At 40.7% G+C, this 17,897-nt stretch overlaps 1 protein-coding gene across 8 annotated transcripts in view; it reads left to right on the top strand.

Moving 5' to 3' along the window:
• Positions 1–17,897, top strand: part of FRMD6 (FERM domain containing 6) — a 392,313-nt gene that overhangs the window by 313,162 nt on the left and 61,254 nt on the right. For 2 of the 8 annotated variants that reach the window (XM_074365534.1, XM_074365532.1), the window contains exon 1: positions 12,779–12,917. The exons of 4 other annotated variants lie outside the window; for them this stretch is intronic. The gene's annotated coding sequence lies outside the window, so the exon portion shown is untranslated. Of the gene's footprint in view, positions 1–12,778; positions 12,918–13,132; positions 13,523–17,897 lie in introns of those variants that run through there. 2 more of the 8 variants (XM_074365533.1, XM_010966971.3) reach the window with 2 other exon arrangements.

The following is a 17,897-nucleotide window of genomic DNA, read 5'->3' as shown; positions in this document are numbered from 1 at the left end:
AAAGGCTTTAATCAGAGCTCTTTGCCCATGAAAATTAAATTGCTGAGCCTGGCCCCTTTGTAGGAAATGTAAAACTCATGAAATTCAAATACTCTGGGGAAATTCAAACACATTTTCATTTACCAATGCATATAATAGAGGCAAAAATAAATTTAGATAAATCTATTTAAATACACGGCTATTAGCTTTTGACATTTCCTAAAACACTGGAAAAAGAGGCAGAAAGTTCTCTCTCATAGATTTGGAGGCAGCTGAGTATAACGAACAATGACGACACAAAGGGGCTTGAATCCTGGCTCTGCTACCAGTTAGCTAAATGTAACCTGATCAAGTCACATAATCTCTCGCAGCCTCAGTGCTCTCATTTACAAAATGGAAAGGTGAGATTAAATCATTTATAAATTTATTTCCAGCTCTAAAATTGTATTTTCCAAGTCTTCTTCTCCCAGAGACTCCTGAGCAGTGCTTGGTGTTAAGCTGCAGGTCTTTTTCAGTCCTGAGTAAGCCGTTTCTGGCATGGTCCAGTGTGTGAACCCGAGACATTCTGAATTACGTGAGCCCAGGTACTGGCGAACAAAACCATTGGCATGTAAATAAAGGCTCTTGATTGTTCAATTTTTAAACAAGTACATTTGGAAAACAATTTAAAATGCTCTCATTTCCTGTAATATTTTAACTAATATTTTATCTCAAGGCAGCATATTTAGCTGTTAAGAACATATTCTCTGTAGTCAGATTTTTGGGATTTGAATCCTGGCTTTAGAACTTGGACAAGAATAGATATGCTAACTCATCTTATTGTGGTAGTCATTTCAAAATATACATGTGTATCAAATCATCACACCGTACACTGTAAACTTATACAAGGCTCTATGTCAGTTACATCTCAACAAAACTGGGGAAAAAAGATCTTAGGACAAGGGACTGCTCCATGATTCAATTACCTCATCTTCTTTAAGTGATTACAAAAGAAAAGAAAGGAAAAGAAAAGAAAAGGAAAGAACGAAAGAAATGCTATCTACTTCACAGGTTTGTGGGAGGTATAAGAATTAAATGAAAAAAAAAAAAGAACTTGCAAAGCACTTAGGAGAATGCCTGTCATGTAGTCATCGCTTAATAAAGCAGCTATGATCGGTCTTTCCCAAATATCTTTTATCTAGGAAACAATTTTCCTACTAAAGAACACAATAAAAGAGTTCATTTGGTATATACCCACCCCTTCACTCTGACCTACTTACGTTCACATCTGTAGAATAAGTGAGGAAGACAGGCGGGATCATTGCCTGACTGCTCCTGCCCCCACTCCGACCCCAGGGCTCTATTCCTCTCTGCAACTAACTAAATCGCATTGGTCAATTCATTAAATTTGCCTCAAGTTGACTATTTATCTGTCTGGCTACGTGCTATTGGCCCATTCTGGGCAGCTCTGGAGAAGTTGCCACGTGAAAAGCTGACTTGTGTTAAAAATGATGGTTCAGAAAGTCCCTGTCCTTGTTTTTGTGAGGCGAGTGGGATAATGCCTGTGGTTTAAACGCTGCACAATGCTGTTCAAATGCCGCTTATTATACGTAGGGTCCAATTTGAAGATAAAATCTGGAGGGAAAAGGCCAGAATGTGGGATGTGACCTCTGGAAGGTCTCTCATTATTACAAGGTACAGTGCTCATTTCCTGTGGGTCATGGAGTGGTTGTTTCTGTGTCCTGATTCTGCACGATGAGAGGAATGACCTGAGGGGAGAGAGGCGAGACCCACCCTCTAAGAGGGCTGAGAAAGGAAGGACCGAGGCAACTGGAGGGAAGACAAGGCCAGATTCATTTGGAACTATTTCCTTACATTCCTCAGCATTTTAAGTAAACAGTAATTGTATTTTCCATTTAAAAAAGAAAATTTTCTTTTTCTTTAAAATAACTGGCAGGAAATTTTATTTGTATGACTAGTTCTCCTACTGAAGGGAAAGAAGAAACATTGGAAAGAACAACCATTAAGTCAAAACCCTTTAAAAACTGATTTTATTTTATAATTGACATGTCCCCATTTAGTAGGTAAATAGGAATGATGTTAAATGTATGTGTCATTTCTTTATTTTAGAAACACATTTTTGCAATTTTTTTTGGGGGGGAAGCATAATACATAAGAGTGATACCACTGGCCAGAAATAGTTGCTGGGGGAAAAAACTGACATCAAGCAAATGGCATGTCATCAGCACAGAAGACTACAGTTAGCAACAACATTCTGCCCTACCAGACACACTTGCAATGCCCTGTGTCTAAAAACAAGCTTCAAGGGAGTGGAGAACAAGGAAAACATTTTTTTCTTGTAAATTAGCATATCAAGTCACAAAGCTAAAGGGATTTTTTTTTTTTAAGTAGGAATGACAAATAATAGGGACAATCTCAAAAACTGAGGATAAAGATAAAATTCACAAGTTCATATCGTTATAGCTTCATGAAGGTAATCCACAAATCCATCTAAAACCATTTTTAACTCCAATTTAACTCATCTCTCCCCAAATCCCCCAAAGGATTTTAACAGCTGGCTTTTCTTGAAACTCAAGGACTTTGACTTCTCCAGGCTGCAAAGAGTAATAGGGACATCTTTGATTTGAGAAAGAGATAGTTTGCCAGATTCTTTCCATGGGTTTTGAGCGAGATAGGATAGCGTGGTGACCAGTCCTCAACGTCAGTGGGAACAGTAGGGTCCCTACCACCCGTTCAGACTGGGAGCCTCCAGCTGTGGGTGGTTCTGCATTGTTGGGATTCCTCCTGGGACTGACAGTCACTCTGGGAGCCACAGCTGACAGAGGAGTCTCCTGTCACATGCTACGTTTTACAACTCAGCTCTAGCTATGATAAACAAAACCAGAGAGACTAAAGGCAGAGGTGATTCCAGGGACTGCCATCAGTTCCCCACATGTCCCGTTAATAGTCCAACTCTCTCCTTTATGCTGTGTCCATGGCTCAAATGAAGTAACTGGAAACTTGAAGGGGAAAAGCTAAGTGGCTGATAGAATGCAGAGGGAGTGGCACTTTACCTGGGGGCTCTGGTCATTCTTCCTTCAGTTCATCAATTTAAAACCCAGGCAGAATTAAGCTACTGGAGTGGAAGGGGTGCTATTAAGCAATGCCCTGTTGATGCCTTCTTGCCAAATGATATATAATTCTTTATAAATTCATATAATTCTTTATAATTATTTTTAAATAGATCTACCCACTGGAAACAGGGCTGAGAATTTTGTTTCCAGTCCTTCCTGTCCCACATACGAATCTGGGTTTGCATCCCTTTGAGTGGGCAAGATCTTGGGTACTTCTTGAAGTTTTCTGATACCAAAACTTGCTGTCTGAAAATCAAACACTGCTAAGAAAGTGGACACTGCAGGTGTCAGGTTTTTAAAATTTTATTAAATGTAGGTGTTGCCATTATTTTCACATGACTTTTCCTACTTTGCTTAAAAATATTATTTAGAAACTCCAGTACTAAAAAGTGCTATTTAAATTTGGGTATGTTATCTGTGCCCTGTTTTCCTTATTTGGAAAATAGGATTTATGATGGTACCTGTCTCATAGGGTGACTTATGATTAAGTAAAATAATAAACTTAAAACACTTGGCACAGTACCTGCAACACAGTAGTCAATAAAAAAAATCAACTGTCATTATTATCTTGAATGCACTGCATTCCTACAAACCACTCTTTTGAAGTCACTTGTCATTCATAGAACAAAATAGTATCTTTCCATGCAGCCTTGTACTTATCTATCCAAAGCCCTGAGAGGGTCACTGCAGTGAGGATGAAATATATAAACGTTTATTAGGCAGCATTAAAAGAGGAAAGCTATGACGTGGGAAGAAGTAAAAACCAGGATATTTATATATTCTGTTCAGTCTATATTCCATTTTCTCAGAGCAGTCCATTAGCATATTTATGAAAATATTAAATAAGACTCTGATTCACTTACACACTATTAGATACATGTGGAAATTTCTGGGGACTTTGTGTTGTGATGTTTCTGGGGATGTGTTATTCGTGCTATTCACAAAGACTAATAGGCTCTGTTGCTTTATCTTATGTTGAATGGCTTTGTGAAAATTAATAAACAGAAACCTCAATTAAAATAGACTCAAGCTAAGATGCCCTACAAAGATAGCAGAGCCCAACAGGAAGAAAAAAAGACGTCCTTTTCTTGCTTGGCAAGAGCTCAGCCAATGAAAAGCTACTAAGCTTTGAACTCTCAATTCCTTCAAAGGACTCTGCTGTAACCCTCCCAACTTCCTTTGCCCCTTTATAAAAGAGATCCCATTTCTCTGTTGTGTGGGACAGGCAAGTGGCTCACTATGGTTGCAGATTCCAAATTGCTGTTCTTTGCTGGTCCTGAGTAAACCCATTTTTGCTAGAGAAATAACTGGCAGTCTGTTTAAGGTCAGCAGCTTTGTATTGACTAAATTAACAATTACAGTTTTTTGCTCCATTCATATCACAGAAAAATAAAAATAGGCAACCCTTCCCGAATTTGATTTGGAGGCACTGATGTCAGTGTCCTTGCTGTGATAAAAAGATTACCTACGCGTCTTAACTCATCTCCACCCCTCACACACATATTTATTCATTGGAAGGGGATGGTAGGGTAGCAGTACCTAAAGTATTTTGGTGATTTCAAATTAAACTTTTTAAATGTATCTCTAACCTGGCCCCTTCATTTATTTTTTTAAATTTTTAAAATTGAAATATACTTGATTTACAATGTTGTGTTAGTTTCTTGTGTGCAGCATAGTGATTCAGTTATACATATGTATGTTCTTTTTCATTATAGGTTATTACAAGTTATTGAATATAGTTTCCTGGGCTATGCCTTAGGACCTTGTTGTTTATCTATTTTATATATAGTAGTTTGTTTCTGCTATTCCCAAACTCCTAATTTAACCCTCCTCCTCTGGTAACCAAGCATAAGTTTGTTTTCTGTGTCTGTGAGTCTGTTTCTGTTTTGTAAATAAGTTCACTTGTATCATTTTTTTCTTTTTCAGATTTCACATATAACTGATATGGTATTTGTCTTTCTCTTTCTGATTTACTTCACTTAGTATGTTAATCTCTAGGTCCATCTATGTTGCTGCAAATGGCATTATTTCATTCTTTTTAATGGCTGAGTAGTATTCCATTTTATACACATACTACAACTTCTTTATCCAGTCATCTGTTGATGGACATTTAGGTTCTCTGGCCTCTTCATTTAAATCTTACTTTAGCATCAGCATTAACAGAGCAACTACCCATATAGTCACAAATGGGTGTCAGAATCATTTGGAGAGTTTGTTGCTTTTTTTTTTTTTTTTTTTTGAGATCCCTAGCCCTGTCATCAGCTCTTAAATGGTTCTGCTATATTTACAAATTTGGAAACCACTATCTAAAAAAATCACCTAATAAGTCTAAGTGAAAATCAGGCAATATTTGTGAAAGGTGCTTAATAATGTCTTTTTATAGCTGTTCTTCTTGGGTTTTTGCTTTCATGAGAATTTGAATATATTTAAATAATACATATATATTCTTTATTATAAATGCTAGTTATATGAAAAATAATGGAAGGAAGTACAGAGATAAAGAAGTTTCCCCTTGTTCAACTCAAACCACTCTGTGCCCAAGGGCATCTCATCAGAATGTTTTATTGGCGAGGAATTAAATAACTGATTAACTGCTCTAGTAAAATCCCTCCAAGATGCTTCTAAATATCTCAAAAGGGTATAGAGTGAATAGTTAAAGGTAGGGAAGGGGAAGGCTCAAACAGAAACAAAATATATATTAAGGAATATCAGTAGATATAGAACATTGATCATTATATCATATATTTATACTTTAAATATAAACATTAGGTGAACTAGCTGGTGTATGATTGTCCCATTCAAATCAACCAAAAATCTTCTTAAGGGATTGATCCCTTCTTATCATTACCTGGGATACCTGTCCAAGAACCATCTCAAAACATGTTAATCCTCTCCCCTTCTCTCTCAGTGCCTTTTCCCTTTTCTCCACCTCACTCTCAAGGTACCTGTGTGCTCACGCACACACACACACACACACCCTCCCTACACATAATTTATGGGATTCATGCATTTCAAGAAAGTATCAGACACTTCTAGATGCTGGGGCCACGGCAGTTAATAGAGGTTAGGTCCTTGCTCACATGAAGCTTAAATTCTAAAGGAAGAGACAATTGACAGACAAGTGAACATATTCATAAATAATTTTAGATAGTGAAAATGCTATGAAAAAAAACTGAGTGATGTGATCATAAAATATTTTATACTCATTTGTATATTAAGTCAGTATGTATATAAAATGATCATATATTAGGTATATATCCCCATTATCCTTTAAGAAATTGGGATGAAAGTGACAGAAACTATTATCCAATATAGAACTCTTGGCGGAAGAGAAAGTCACTAATTTACTGATTCTGTTTTTTTCTGCTTAAGAAATGACACAGAATGTTTGTCTTAATCATATGTGAATCACAAATACTTTATTACAAATTTTAAAAGAAAACATGTCTAAGAAAGCCTATCTCCACCGCCCCACCCCACCCCCCAGCAAGGGTCTTAACCTTCGAAGCTAGACCTCATTAAGAGTGCGATCACCCAGCACTTTTTCCTCCAGGCCTGTCAGAGCAAAACAGGGTCCAAGTCTGAGGTCCTTTGAGAACAATCTCACAAGCCTTGATTCACACTCCACAGTCTAATTATCATTGTTCCTTCTTCAAAGCACTAGACCATAAGAATTCTGTTTAGGCTAATAGAATTAGGCTACCCTTGAAAAAGAAAGATGGAAGGACTGCCTTGCCTATAGAAGAATTTCTTAAGATTTTGTTGTGATTGGGTTCCACATCCAAACTGAGTAAGAGTGAATGTAGATTTTGTTTCTAAACTAGGAACAGATGAAAGGAAGACAGGGATCTAATGTGGGTCTTCACAAATAACTTTTTTCCCTTTATGCTCCCAGTTAATATAACGAGCATACCAGGACCTTGTGTTATAACCCAAATTCCACCACTGCAGATGGTAGTGTGTCTTTTGGAGTCCCCACCAACAGAGTCCTTTAGCCTCAGTGAATCTCCTGAGAAATTCCAGAGCTAGCAAGTCTTATTTGCACTTTTTCCCATCATTCTTTTTTAAAGCAACTAAAAACAAGCTTAAAGGCATGCTTGTTGTGCTTACAACCTACTCAAGGTAACCAAATTCAAACAGAATGGACAGATTTCATAAACCTTCTTCATAAATGGGATTTCCCTCAAGAAAGCCAGAATCAGCCAGGCTGTAAACCTGTTTTCGGGGAGATGGATGTTCACATCTCCCTGTGTTCTAGTTCAGTATGTATTATCTGTCTCAGGCACAAATTGATTAGATGGCAGTAAATACTGATCAGAGTTTCACAGTTAACATTTGTGTTTGAAAGTGACTCCACCTAGAACACTACCCCAGATAAAGACTGTCAGAATGTGCCTGAGGCATAACTCAGAGTAACCAGTCTCTCACCAGTTCTACTTCCTTTCCTTTCTCATCTGTCTCCCTCCTTGGGGAATGGAGGGTGTTGCCTCCCATCTCTGGGGGTAGGAATGTTTTCTTACAGCTTTTCAGAGAGTAATCAAGGAATCAGAGCTGAAAAACTGCTCTGGGACCTTGAAGATCCATTGTATAAACACAGAAATGGCATACAGGAGGAAGTTTTATGCTGTAGGGAGTCTACCCCTTGTCTCGTCCCTTCAACTAGCCATTTTTCTGTACAAGAAACCCTTCAAACTGTCCTCCATCTTCTCTGGAATGTGAAGCCCCATGCATAAGGCAGCAGTACTATTTTCACACTTAATTCCTCACTACATTTTGGTGGGCAGTGGTAACCCTCAACATAGCACTGCCTCTGTCACTGTTACCGGAGAGTAGTTTCTTGTCTCATCACAGAAAGAATTCAGAATCAAGCCATGGAGGTCAAGAAAGCAAAGCGAGGATTTATTAAGCAATAGTATGCTCTCAAGGGGAGAGAAGACAAATTCATGTGAATAGCTGCACTGAGTTTCTTTGGCAAGTTGGTTACATGAAGTATAAAAATGAATGGGCAGAATATTCAATGGGGAGGGAGGGGTTTGGGGTCTTATTTCCTAATTTGTATCTCAGCTTCACCTTCCTGAGGGGAGGAGAGATTTTTGTCCTTATTTAGTCTTGATCGAAAGTGTTATGGTATTGGTACACGATGGGTACTTCTTATCTGTAAGGCTAACTTTATTGTAATGAGTGTATAATGAGGCTCAAGGTCTACTGGAAGTTGAATCTTCCACCATCTTGGACCTAGTTGGTTCTAACCAGTTTATGCCCTATCCTTAATGGCTGTGTCATTCTTTTAATGGATGTGCCCTGCCCCCTTTCCTCCTGTCTCACTACTATGCCTTTCAACTCCAAGACCTCAGTGCAATTCTCTGTGCCGGGTTATCCTACTTTGGGTAGCTAATACCTTCATTGCAATTAGAACAGCCTCTCCTCAAGAGTGAAGAGTCTGGCCTGGTCTTCCTAGCCTTATAGAAACTTTTGTCTGGAGTATTCAAGTATTCAAGCCCTCAAGGACCTGGAATGTGATGTTTGTGGTAAAACTAAAACCATAATGGAATAGAAAGAAAGCAGCTATTCAAATATATCTCTTGTAAATTTTTACGTGCTGTATTAAATCCAAACTTTGTCCCAGGAGTATTGAGTTAAACTATTGTAAAATATTTTCTCAAACTTTGATGGCCCAGAGGACAGAATTTTGTGAATTTAATTTTTTCAACTCTGTATCTCTAAATTGGGTAAAGGTAAATCTTCCCGAGTTAGACTGGTACATAATATTAATCCCAGTGTTGCGCTGCCTCTGCAAAATACAGTTGAACAACGAAAGGGTGCCCACCCTCCCCTTCATGCAGTTGAAAATCTGACTATAACTTATAGTTGTCCCTCTGTATATATTCACTGCCTCCATATGCATTGTTCCTCTGTGTCTGCAGATTCAATCAACAGTGGATCATGTAGTATTGTTGTATTTACTATTGAAGAAAAAATCCATGTGTAAGTGGACTTGCACAGTCCAAACTTGTGCTGTTCAAGGGTCACCTGTAATTCTTTCTATTCCTGGTTAGGTACTCCTGATGCATAATAATGAGATAGCTAGATTAAATGACTTATAATCAGTTCTGACTTTTTTGAGAATTAAAATCTCTTTCAGTGGTTTTATTTTACAGAACACAAATAATATACTAATTGAGAATAATAAAAAGGGCACTTTAAGTTTTAGTCAGTGAAAACCAGGACTACCTCACTGCACTATTTAAGTTTCTACATGAGATTATTTTGTCTTTCAAAGTAATATATGTTAACTAAAGGGCCATTTAAGATCTTAGAGTAGGACTTACTTAAGTTTATTTTGCTTTAAAATGCATTTTGTTTTACTTTTTAAATGAACTTCAGTAATTACCAAAAAGAAAAATGAACCTAATTTCTTTATTATGACCTTCAGCCAGGATGATGAGCCATATTTAATTTGGGGAAAGTATACTTTAAAAGCTAGTATGTTAAATTATTGACTTCTCCCCTTGACTAGAATTTATATTTCAGCATTAAAACATACTATAAGTCCCAAATACCCTTGAGTTATATATAAAAGATGAAAAGAACTAAATTTTTTCCTTCTCATACACTGAAATGATCTTAATTTTCAACATACTATTCTGGTGTTTGGAAAATACTTGTAAAGGAATGTAAATTATAGCCATTCATATCTCTTTGTTTTCTATATAATTGTGTTCCTTACACCAAAATGTGTAACTATCACCCACCAAAGCTTAAGCTTCTTCCATTACAAAATGAGGTGATGGCTGTTGTCCTTTAAAAACACACCTCCATGCACTTGCTCATTCTGTCCCCTCTTCCTGAGATACTTTAACCCGTAGTCCCCAAGTGTCTCCACTTAGAATGATCTGGGGACCATGAAAACATTCCCAAGCCCAAGCCACATCCCAGACCAATTAAAACACATGTCTGCCACACAGGCATCAGTACTTTCTGAAAGTTCCCCAGGTGGTTGCAATGGGCTACCAAGTTCGAGAACCACAACCTCAACCAACTCGTTCCCACTTTTGTTCATCCTTCCCATCTGAGTGGACAGAGTGCTCCTCCATTATTCCTCTTGCATGTCTCTACCATAGCAAGAATTATTAAAGTATATTGTAAACATTTACATGCTCACCTGTTCCCTCAAACTATTATAGGATTCAGAAATATTTTTGCATAAGAATCCCAGAGTCTAACCCTGTGGCTGGTGTATGGGAGTACTCAATAAATTCATGGAATAACTTCTTCCTAATAAAACTAAAGCAAAAACATAGTTATATTAATATTTATATGCTGTGGAAAAAATATTACCTTAAGGTGTGTTTAGGATGTTTCACTTGATGGGCAATGTCTCATTTTTAGGAAAACACCTCATCATATTAATGGAAATATATCTATATCTCAACATTAAAAAGAATCATAAAATATAACTTTGATTACCTACAAAAATGCATTCTTTATTGTAATAAGCACAGAAAAACATTTCCTTTGATAAGAAACATCTAAAACAAGCCATCCCTTCCCAGTTCCACTTCCATCTTGAGTGGAGTATGTGTTGTTTTCCAAAGCAATCCTTTCAGAAGTTTATGTTTCAGGGGGTTATAAAACTGATTTTAAGAGTTTTAAAGTACTTAGTTTACAAAAATGTATCATATCAGAGTCTATGTTTATTGTGGTATTCGCACTAAAATGATCATTATGATTCAAAAAATACTCATGTAAGAAATTTTGCTATAGTCAAATTCTAGACAATAGACCTAATCTTAAATGTACGTTTTTAAAAAGCTGTTTAAAATATTTTGCACCTTGGGTTACCTAATCACTTCATATTGCAGCAATGTTTTACAATCTAACAAGATTTTTTTTTATCTGCTTGATTTTTATGCTTGAAGCCCAAAAAGAAATCAGATTTAGGAACTGCTTTCCAATATATTCCTCACTTATCTCATTTATTTCACATATGAAATGCTGGATTATCTCATTAGATATCACATTAATTTAAGACCTTACCAACTACTGTTCAATATGCACTCATTCTGAATGCATATTACAGACAAAAATGTGTGAAAAATTGTAATCTTCCACTTTTAAACGCCAGCATTGTAATCACTCAACCAATTTTTAAATTTAGCCTATTAATTAAATACAGCTAATTTAAAAGGCAGTCATTGGAACATAGTTCTTGTCCTCCTTCCCATAATGGAGTCATGACTTTAAATCATGAGTGCAATATCCTTAGAAACTGCTCTGCTTTATCAGAAATAAGCTCGGAATGTATCATCAATTGTAGAAAAACAAAAACCATCGTTCCTAATATTCACTTCTAATGTTACGGTTGGCAAAATGTAAAAGCTGTCAATGAGACAACTATTCCAATTAAGCTTCAGCTGTGATGAACAGTAAGTTGAGTTTCGTCATGCATACTTTCACACAGGCATGCTTTCAAACAGTAACAGCTAGCTTTATATATTTATGTTTGAATCAAAAGAGTAGGGCAATTTTAAAGTTGGCTTTCTCAGCACAAATCTGACTTGGGGTAGTGTCCTTTCTTAGGTCCTCTGATTCCTTGTCTCCTTGTCATATCCAGACACACCCCATCACTCCTTTAGTAAGGGGTCCTGTGGGGCGTTACTGCCAGTGTCACTGGATCAGCAGTCAACAGAAGACCTAGGACGGTAAAGCCCAGGAGGTTGGCGCTCTGTGGGTCGCAGGCCTGAGGGACAGGTGGAGGCTGGTTCTCTCTTGTCTCCAGTCCCCAGAAGCTGGTCCCAGTGGGCGCAGGGTGAGTGGAGAGGCGTAGCTTACCCCTTTCCTAGACCCAACAACCAAAATTGACAAAGAGATCTCCGTCTCCTGACTTGAGTCTTAGTGCCATAAAAAGATCTTCCACTAGCCCTTTGCATCACCCGCCGCCCCCCCGGTACCATCGAGAGCGGGCAAATATAATTTCTAAGGGGTCTCTGGCACTAAAACCACAGCAGAAAGAGGCTGTGTCTACCTGAAGAACTGGAGAGGCAGAATTGGTGGGGGAGGCTTGGCTTCCTCGGCGACGCTCCCTAGATCCAGTATAAAACCCAGGAAGGAGAGGCGTCCCGAATGGTGGGTGGGCAGGTGTTTGCGGGACTGGAGGACGGGAGGGAAGGAAGGAATCACGAAGCCTCCTCCGCTGGGACCGCCCCCTCTCTCGGTGGCCGTACCTCCGTGGTTCCGAATTCTTAAGACGGAACTCCGGCCAAACCGCCGCCCCCGGATAACCCGACTGGGCTCCGAAGGGAGAGGTCCCGGGGGCCGGCGGCCGAGCGTCGGAGAGGGCCAATAATTAGGCCAGAAGGGGGGAAGCTGACAGTTGTCCCCTCGAGCCTCGGTCTCGGTTGGGCGGAGAGAGACCTAGATCGCCACAGTCATAACACAGCATCCTTGTGCAGCTCGTCTGCCTCCCCAGTTCCCCGGGGGCGTGGTTCCCTCAGCTTTCTCCCGCCCCCAACTCGCAGCACCCCCCTCCGCGGGACGCTTGGTTGGGCCCGGGGCGGGGCTTGCAGGCGCTCCACGTGCGGCTGCAAGCTCCGCGCTGGGCTCCCGCGGCTCAGCAGCGTGCCCCTCCACCGTCGGGCTGCGGGGGGCGGAGCCTCAGGGGGCGGGGCGAGGCGGAGGCGTGGGCGGGGGGGCGGGGCGGACGTGGAGCGCTCGTCTGGCTGCCCAGGCCCACGGTCTGAGAGGAGTGGGGCAGGCGCGGCGCCGGCTGGAAGACAAGGAGAGCTGACGGGAGTCCGACGCTTGGTGCTCCGGACTTTCTCCGAGGTATGGGCAGGAACCCGGCACCTGGGGTCCCTCGAGGCCGCCCCCTAGCTCGGCCACCGCGCCCCGGCCGCTCACTGTGCCCCCTGCCGGCCGGGCGGCGGCAGTGGCGACTGGACGGGGCTTCGGGAGGGTTTCTGGAAGTCGCGAGTCCCAGCCCAGGCAATGTTCACTTCTCCCCGTCTTTCTTCGCTTTCTCCTTGCACCCTCGGCTCTGGGGCGTCGGGCCCCGGGCGGGAAAGTCTCTTCTTCGCGAGTCGGAGCTCGCCCACGCCGGGGCGGGAGGACGGGGCCCCGGGGCAGCCGAGCCGGGCAGCGGAGGAGGCGCGGAGCTCCGAGGCCGCCTCTGCGGCGAGGGCGGGAGGCCGGCCGGCGCTGCCGGCTGCGCCCCGGGCTCGGTGCCCGCGCTCGGCTCCCCGGTGGTCGGCGGCGCCCTGTGCTGGGGGCGCCTGCCCGTCGCGCCCCGTCGCTGTGACCCGGCGCCGGGGCCAGCCCCTGAGCCCGCGCGGTTCCTAGGTACTGCGCGGTGCCGCCTGTTGTGTGCGCGCCTGGCCGGACAGCCCGGCTGCGGGAAGGGACCCGAGCGCGGCGTTTGCTCCACCGTCCCCGTAAGTGCCTAGTCGGGGGAGCCGGAGACTGAGCTCGGGCTCGGCGACGCCGGAAGGGGGCCTTGGTGGGATGCGAGTTGGGGGGGGGGGCGCGGCCTGTAGAGTGGGTTCCTGGAGGAGCTGGCGGAGCGCAGGCCCGGCCCCGGGCGGAGGAGACCCCCAGCCGCTGCTGGGGAGGGGGCAAGGCCAGGACCTGTCAGGGATGGACAGCTGGGGGCCACCCGGGTGAGGTCGGTAGGGATTATCGCAGCACCGGGAGTCCCGGGACAGCATAACCTTATGGTGAGGGCGTCCTCTTGAAGGCATGAAGAAATGGAAAGCTGTCAAAATAAGCATAATTTAAAGTTGAAATGAAAGTTGGCAGATTTTCAGCCCGTGCAGTTGTGTAGCTAGTGTCCAAAGAAATGTTAACTCCTTGACACCCTTTTCGTTTGGATTTCTTAGCAAAAATCTATTTGGTTAGTATTTCCCCCCAGGAGTTGTGCGTTGCCCGCAGCGGGGTAAGGAAAACTTCAGCAAGCGTTCTCGGGTTGCCTTTGACTTTAAGCCTGTGCTCTCCAGCTTTTTTGAATGTGCAGTAAAAGTACCTCTAGCTAGATTTTCCGTGTAGGATACCGTCTCTTCTTCCCTGGCATCCGACGATGTTTGTTTATTGGTTTTATAAGCATCTATTTAAATTTAGTAGTTGAACGAAATACTCCCCGTTGCCACAGGGTGTAGTTTAGGGATTAGAGAATACTGTTGGAGAAAGCTGCCAGTGGCTTCATTTTCCAAGAATGTAAGTCATTTCCTTTCTGTGATTTCAGAGAGTTGATATTTCACAGCATCACAACTTTGTGGGGAAAATTTTCCGTAATGCATCTGTCATTAAAAAGGCTTTTGACTTTTGGATTTTTCTTCTTAGAGCAGGGCATAAACTTAGACTCAGCAATGTTAAAGAATAAGAAGTTTTTTAGAATCTACAACATTATTTCTACAGCCTACTGTAGAAAGTAATTTTAACAACCACCAAGACCTACAAACTGCCTGCAGGGTTGAGTGGGGGAGGGGAGAAGACCAGCCGAGAGAGGCAGGAAAACAGATGCCTGTGCTGTTGTCCTTTGTAGTATAAAACTTCTAGCACTTAATCATTTTCCTTGGGTGTGGTTTTGAGAAATAAAAGTATTATGTTAAAAATGAATAGTCCACAGTATGAGACAGCTGACATTTGAATGCTCTTTCAGTATGTTTGTAAACATATTGGATTTATATTTCATATTAAAATGGACTTCTGGAGTTATTAGATGAGAACGGTCCCCCAGGGGATATCTACTATCGAGTTATCTGTGGGATATCTTTTCCAGAAAGCAGACTGGCTGTAATATGAACTAATTCTGCCCCCTTTGAATTGCTTGTAAGATTGCCTGAGATCTGACACTGATGGACCACAGTAATCAGCAGTTCTTGCAGCGCTCCAGACATTTTAAGGGACAGGAAATCTTTCTCTGTTTCTACCCACTCCTTTTCGGGGGGTGACAGGGGTAAGCTGCCAGCTTCAAATACATAATTTGAACTTGCAGATTTAAGATGCTCTTGGATCTACAAGAAAACATTATGGGCCAGGATGAAGACCGCTGCTTTCGAAAGTGAAATGTCGATGTTCTGGGTAATAATTTTGAGCTACAAATTCTTTAAAAACTCATTCACCTATGCTCGCTGAGTTAGGAGGTGGGGGTTGTTGTAGAGCTTCTTCTAGTTTCTGAACTCTGTTTCCACTTTTAACTACTCTTACAAAGCTTTTGGCTTTCAGAACGTATGACATAGTAGACTGTGTAGTCTTTTGAGGCGGATGCTTGAAATGAGAGTGTCAAACAATTGTTTTTGACTGAGCTGTCAGATTCAGAATTTAGTGTAAATGAGTCCCATCTAACAACTAACTTTTTTGATAAAGGAATTCTTTGTAGTTTTCAACTTGGATGTTGCACATTTTGATTTCTAAGGCTATGGGTTTAAAAAAATAAAATCTGCAAACAATTATTTTATTACATGAAAGCCAGTACCAAGAAAAGATTAATTCAGTCCAGATGTAAAAATGTATGCGAATTTTAGATTTGGATGATCTCAACAAATTTTCCCTTTTGTTGAGGAGGCTGCCTGGATCCCAGATGGCATTCACAAATTATCCCTTAGGTGGTTTTCTGAGATCAGAACTAAATTTCACCAGCCTTCTCTATAAAGTCATTTTAATGCTGTCTTAAGTCTTCTAAAGGGTAGAAAGTTTTCTGCATTTATACAGGGATGGATTTTTTTCCTGTTACTCATTAATACCAACCTCATAAATGCCCTGGTTTGATAGATGAAGCCTATGGGAAAACTGGAGTTATTCAGTATTGTGTATCCTTTTTTTTTTTTTTTTTTTTTTTTTTGATGAAGAGGTACAAACCTCCAGTTAAAAGTATCCTATATCCTTATGGGCGAAGCACAGAAGCTTTGGCCTATGTTCATACAATTCAAGCTTTTTTCTTTTAAAGAAAAGAAAGTTTTAAATGTGTTTACAGTCTTCAGTAGAATCCGGTTGTAACACAGTTTGTGGTGATAACAGCAATTGGTCCTCTACAGTGATGATCCTCTACTCTCCTTACTGAGAAACAAGAAACACAACTTATAAGAAACATCCAACATATTTTTAAAACCTGTACTCCCAGTACCAGAGTTATAAAGGGTGTGTGTTACACGCTTAAAATGATATATTTTAGGAAACTTTTGTATGATTTTATAATTACATATTTTGGATACTTGATGACATTGTGATTGTGTATAAAACAATCCAGTGTAAGAGTAGGGAAAGGAAAGATTTAGAAAAGGAATTTATGAGTGGTGAAACTTCAGTTAAAATGTATCTTTCCTGAGACCCAAACAGGAAAAATGGTATTGTTGGCCTCTGTAGTTAAACTTGGATATAGAGATAGCTGAGAGGGCTTTTTGAATTGTGCATTATCCTGAGGAAGAGGCTTTGGGGGCCTATAAAAATAAGTAGAAACAAGTTAAAAAAATAGTTTGAGAGGAAGGAAGAAATAGAGTACTGGACACTGAATTGCAAGGAAAATATAAACTTAGAAAGATGAGTATTGGGAACAAGGCTGATGTAGGGAGAGCTTTCTATTTAAAAGTAGAAATTAAAGAGTAAGATCTTTTTAGCTGAGGAAAAAGAATTGGAATTAATGTGCCCTATAAGGTCTTCATACAATATGAAATAGTGCTAAGTGATATTTATCCTGGAAACCTTGCATTGAATCACTAATTTGGTGTTAAAGAATGTTCAGGGACTTGATGCTTATTACTTTCCTTACCACCCCTGCCCCCGCCACTTCCCATTTCAAAGACTGGAAACATTTTTTTGTTGAAGCTCTGTTGATTTGAGAAATATTTAATTAGTCCCCCAGCGTTTGGGAGAACTGCTAATGCCTGCTTACCATGCTGTGGGACCAGAGGGGCTGAAGTTATCATAGAGTTTTGAGTAAAAACAAACAATCTGTGCTTCCAGTTATCTTGTATGACTTAGTGGTGTAATTACTTCTGATGCAGGTTTGTCTGCTATCACTTTTCATATGTATCAAATGGAGCAGTTGTGCACTCTATCATAGTGATCAAAGAGGGACCATAGCATACTGGGGAGGGGAAAGAAATCACTGATCTGAGAGCTGGTTGTATAATCTAAGGAGGAGAAAAATGTGATGCTGAAACAAATTCACAGCTGAACCAAATATAGGACAAACAAGAAGGCAGTGTTTACTGGGGCTTCCTTGGAGTTGTCTGTAGCACAGCATTTTCTGGAATGTCTTTCCCCACCTGTATGACCTTACCTAGCAGAGCTTAAGCTTTATAGAAAGAAACTAGGTAGAGATTTCATCATTATCCAGGTCATTCCATTAATGTGATAATGGGGATAATTCTGACCAAAAGTGCCTATTTAGAGGCACTCAGTATTCCAAATAGAGTATCCTGGGATATTTTCAGGTGTTTTCTAATAACTTTGCCTTTGTACATATATGTTATAGAACTTTGAGCAGTAATTTTTTACTGACATAAAAAGACAGAAAAGCAGTATTTTATACTAACATAGCTGCAGTTTCACATGAGGGAGGAAATCATTATAAAAATCAAGCAAATTCTGAATGAAGAATTTAGGAAATTAATGAAGTTTCTCTCTTAGCTTCTCAGGCAGTTCTTTGTCTGATTCATATTAAATGAAATGTAATTAACTTTCTCCCTACAGGTAGCAGCACTTGTGCTGTCCAGTTCGGGTAGATGGCTTTGGTTTGGAGAGGGTGGGTATCCCTGTGGCTTTATTTCTTTGAACTTGTTACCAAATAATTATATAAACTAGAAAAATGCA

The sequence above is a fragment of the Camelus bactrianus genome, chromosome 6 (genome assembly GCF_048773025.1).
Source record: "Camelus bactrianus isolate YW-2024 breed Bactrian camel chromosome 6, ASM4877302v1, whole genome shotgun sequence".
NCBI lineage: Eukaryota > Metazoa > Chordata > Mammalia > Artiodactyla > Camelidae > Camelus > Camelus bactrianus.
Note: the sequence above shows the minus strand (reverse complement) of the source record. Positions and strands in the feature narration are given on the sequence as shown.